Consider the following 5380-nt stretch of genomic DNA (forward strand, 5'->3'; position numbering starts at 1 on the left):
CTTTATAATTGCCTCCTGAGGGCGGGGCCTTAGCTTCTTTTTTAACCCCTCGATGGCTGGATGCTTTTTATGTCCTCACCACGATAGGCATTTTCACATTTATGAGCGACGTAGCTTAGAGATGAGATACATTTGTAACCCTGGAACACTATAGTGGGGTCACTGCGTTCCCCATTCACCTGTATATGTATACACTCATATATATAGGATTAGCATTGCAGGGTAATAACCTGTCCCATAAAATGTTGCACTTGTATCCCCTGAATTTGGCAGTAAGTGCCCCATGTAGAATCCCCCATATCTCCCTTATTCTGCCCCAACCACACCATGAGCAGAATGAGCTGTTGTCGCAGTCACCCCGGGTAGGGTCAGAATGATAAATTCAGCACAGATCCATGTAATGGCGAATCATTAGCGGAGCATGAAGGGTTAAGTATGAGTTACCGATGTACTGGATGCCGGCGGTCAGTATACTGACAGCGGCATCCCGTCAATCAGGATCCCGAAAGCCCCCCATTAAGCCACCTAACCCTCACCTGCCCCCTACCCTAACCCTCCTCGGTGATGCCTAATCCTAACCCTTACTAACCCGCTGCCTAAACCTAACCCTCCCTGCTGGGTGCCTAACTCTAACCTTCCCCTCTAAGTGCCTAACCCTGACCCTCCCCCCCCCCCAGTCCCTAACTCTAACATCCCCTTCTGTGTGCCTAAACCTAACCCTCTCTCCCCGGTCCCTAACCCTAACATCCCCTTCTGTGTGCCTAACCCTATCCCTCTCTCCCCGGTCCCTAACCCTAACATCCCCTTCTGTGTGCCTAACCCTAACCCTCTCTCCCCGGTCCCTAACCCTAACATCCCCTTCTGTGTGCCTAACCCTAACCGTCTCTCCCCGGTCCCTAACATCCCCTTCTGTGTGCCTAACCCTCTCTCCCCGGTCCCTAACCTCCCTTTCTGTGTGCCTAACCCTAACCCTCTCTTCCCGATCCCTAACCCTAACATCCCTTTCTGTGTGCCTAACCCTCTCTCCCCGATCCCTAACCCTAACCTCCCCTTCTGTGTGCCTAACCCTCTCTCCCCGGTCCCTAACCCTAACCTCCCCTTCTGTGTGCCTAACCCTAACCCTCTCTCCACAGTCCCTAACCCTAACATCCCCTTCTGTGTGCCTAACCCTAACCCTCTCTCCCCGGTCACTAACCTCCCCTTCTGTGTGCCTAACCCTCCCCGGTCCCTAACCCTAACATCCCCTTCTGTGTGCCTAACCCTAACCCTCCCTTCCGGTCCCTAACCCTAACATCCCCTTCTGTGTGACTAACCCTAACCCTCTCTCCCCGATCCCTAACCCTAACATCCCCTTCTGTGTGCCTAACCCTAAACCTCCCTCCCGGTCCCTAACCCTAACATCCCCTTCTGTGTGACTAACCCTAACCCTCTCTTCCCGGTCCCTAACCTCCCCTTCTGTGTGCCTAACCCTAACCCTCTCTCCCCGGTCCCTAACCCTAACATCCCCTTCTGTGTGCCTAACCCTAACCCTCCCTTCCGGTCCCTAACCCTAACATCCCCTTCTGTGTGCCTAACCCTAACCCTCTCTCCCCGGTCCCTAACCCTAACATCCCCTTCTGTGTGCCTAACCCTAACCCTCTCTCCCCGGTCCCTAACCTCCCCTGCTGTGTGCCTAACCCTAACCCTCCCCGGTCCCTAACCCTAACATCCCCTTCTGTGTGCCTAACCCTCTCTCCCCGGTCCCTAACATCCCCTTCTGTGTGCCTAACCCTAACCCTCTCTCCCCGATCCCTAACCCTAACATCCCCTTCTGTGTGCCTAACCCTAACCCTTCCTCCCGGTCCCTAACCCTAACATCCCCTTCTGTGTGCCTAACCCTATCTTCCCGGTCCCTAACCCTAACCTCCCCTTCTGTGTGCCTAACCCTAACCCTCCCTCCCGGTCCCTAACCCTAACATCCCCTTCTGTGTGCCTAACCCTAACCCTCTTTTCCCGGTCCCTAACCTCCCCTTCTGTGTGCCTAACCCTCTCTCCCCGATCCCTAACCCTAACATCCCCTTCTGTGTGCCTAACCCTCCCTCCCGGTCCCTAACCCTAACATCCCATTCTGTGTGCCTAACCCTAACCCTCCCTCCCCGGTCCCTAACCCTAACATCCCCTTCTGTGTGCCTAACCCTAACCCTCTCTCCCCGATCCCTAACCCTAACATCCCCATCTGTGTGCCTAACCCTAACCCTCTCTCCCCGATCCCTAACACTAACATCCCCTTCTGTGTGCCTAACCCTCCCTCCCCGTCCCTAACCCTAACATCCCCTTCTGTGTGCCTAACCCTCTCTCCCCGATCCCTAACCCTAACATCCCCTTCTGTGTGCCTAACCCTAACCCTCTTTTCCCGGTCCCTAACCTCCCCTTCTGTGTGCCTAACCCTCTCTCCCCGATCCCTAACCCTAACATCCCCTTCTGTGTGCCTAACCCTCCCTCCCGGTCCCTAACCCTAACATCCCCTTCTGTGTGCCTAACCCTAACCCTCCCTCCCCGATCCCTAACCCTAACCCTAACATCCCCTTCTGTGTGCCTAACCCTAACCCTCTCTCCCCGATCCCTAACATCCCCTGCTGTGTGCCTAACCCTCCCTCCCCGTCCCTAACCCTAACATCCCCTTCTGTGTGCCTAACCCTCTCTCCCCGATCCCTAACCCTAACATCCCCTTCTGTGTGCCTAACCCTAACCCTCCCTCCCCGGTCCCTAACCCTAACATCCCCTTCTGTGTGCCTAACCCTAACCCTCTTTTCCCGGTCCCTAACCTCCCCTTCTGTGTGCTTAACCCTCTCTCCCCGATCCCTAACATCCCCTTCTGTGTGCCTAACCCTAACCCTCTCTCCCCGATCCCTAACACTAACATCCCCTTCTGTGTGCCTAACCCTCTCTCCCCGATCCCTAACCCTAACATCCCCTTCTGTGTGCCTAACCCTCCCTCCCGGTCCCTAACCCTAACATCCCCTTCTGTGTGCCTGACCCTAACCCTCCCTCCGCGGTCCCTAACATCCCCTTCTGTGTGCCTAACCCTAACCCTCTCTGCCCGATCCCTAACCCTAACATCCCCTTCTGTGTGCCTAACCCTAACCCTCCCTCCCCGATCCCTAACATCCCCTTCTGTGTGCCTAACCCTAACCCTCTCTCCCCGATCCCTAACACTAACATCCCCTTCTGTGTGCCTAACCCTCTCTCCCCGATCCCTAACATCCCCTGCTGTGTGCCTAACCCTAACCCTCTCTCCCCGATCCCTAACCCTAACATCCCCTTCTGTGTGCCTAACCCTCCCTCCCGATCCCTAACCCTAACATCCCCTTCTGTGTGCCTAACCCTAACCCTAACTTTCGTGGATGCACTCTTAGCCTATCCCCCCTTCTGCTGCCTAAACCCCCCCTTCCTGGGGCAGGACGGCAGCGTTGAACGTTCAGGATGCCGTTTGTTGGTATTTTGACGCCAGCATTCCGCCGGATTTGTGTCCTCCCTTGGGATCCCAGCGTCGGTATATCGACCGCCGGGATTCCGTTCATCAGGAAACACGCTGCTTCCCAGCATGAAGACTATAGTCAGGGGATTTTCCTGTTCTCCGGCCCAGCACTTATTGGTAGAGATGAGCGAAGCTACTGCCATATTTCCATGCGGAAAAGGCTGATGTCGTATACAACCTGTGAGCTCCACTTCTGACTCCCCACGTATCTGTAAGTTAGTGTCATTTATCATCTCGGAGGTGAGCTGGGAGGGCGACATCAGCTCATTCAGAGCGCAGCAAATATGCTGCAGAACAGTTTTGATCATTTGGATTATTTCATGTTATTTCCTTTAGGAGACTGTTGTAGTTTCCCAACATTAGTCCCCCATGAGGGCTAGTAATGATCACAGCTGCCCCGAGTAAGGGAAATCCTGAAAACATAAGCTGGCGGATCTCATAGGAATGTCAGCTCTTACGGCCACATGAGATGCTATCTGCATTGATTGTACTGTGTAAAGCAACTAAGAGCTGGGGAGAGGGAAAAGGTGATTTCTTAACATATTCAGGATGGGGCTATATTTACTAAGCGGGGGCTTTGCAAAGCCGCTAGTTGTAGGCTCTTCTGGCTGCAGAATTTAAAAGTGCATTAATAAATATAAACCAGGAGTAGTGTGCCTGTAATGTTATTGTCCTATTAAATCCTGCAACCAGAGCTGCCGACAAGCGCCGACTTTTCAAAGTAAAAGCAAATATATGACATGGTCTGGTGCTCGATACCTATAGCGACAGTGTGTACTGCGCTACTACACTGGTGTCTACATACTCACCAAGTAACTTGTGGCTGAGCCTGCATGTGCAGCGCGGGAGAACTGAGCCCCAGAGAGACTGACGCAGAGGCACATGTCAGTCAGGGCTCTGACACCGTATGTTACCCACCTCACGTCAGGCAGATGCAGGTGCACAAGGTGGTGCAGGGGTAAGTGGGGGGAGGGGCTTGGCATCAAGAGTTGTGCAATTAAATGGGCAAAGAACCGTGAGGTGGGCGGGGCTTGTAGAGATGATTCCCGTCATGCCGCCTCCTCCCACCTGGTGACAGGCCATCGCTGATCCCAATAAGCTCAGGATGCCTCCTAGAACAGTCTGGGACAAGCGTCGGCTATGGGTTTGCAGGTTCCCACAAACAATTGATTTTAGGGTTATAATAATAATATTATTATTATTATTATTATAAAGATTTATATTTATAGCACCAGGGGCCCTGCTCACACTGTATATCTACTCTTACCCATGTATGATATGTCAACAGTAATAATGTCTACTTCAGATTTTTGACATTGACCGGTGTTGACATGCATCATATAGACACTGATGAAATGTCAATATGTTAAACTGTCGACATATTGTCCCTGGTGGGCCAGCAGCGACTTACCTCCTGTCGGTGGCTGCAGCGGCATCTTCCAGGTTCCAGTGGTCATGTGACTGTTACTTCCGGTAGAGTCATGGGATGGAGCAGCGTTCCAATGACTATTCCTACCCTATCTCTAACCCCTACCTCTTGTGCCTACCCCTAACCACCCCATAGCCAACCCCTAACCATCTAATCTCACAGCCTAATACCCTAAACTTGACATTCTGAGAATGTCAACATGTTTCCTGTCAAAATCATAACTGCCGACATTGTGTTGTAGACATGATGAATTTACCTAATTTTGGATATAGCACGTGGTAGCAGGCATGGCCATAGAAGTTTGTGATACAGAGATGGGCGTCTATAATAGAGCGTGTATGTACTTTCTCTTACCTTATCTTAATTGGCTCTATTATATTCAATATTTTACTCTTAGTAACTGTATGAGGAGAATTCTGTTCTGCGATGGCCAC

Source organism: Pseudophryne corroboree, chromosome 7 (genome assembly GCF_028390025.1).
Source record: "Pseudophryne corroboree isolate aPseCor3 chromosome 7, aPseCor3.hap2, whole genome shotgun sequence".
Classification (NCBI taxonomy): Eukaryota; Metazoa; Chordata; class Amphibia; order Anura; family Myobatrachidae; genus Pseudophryne; species Pseudophryne corroboree.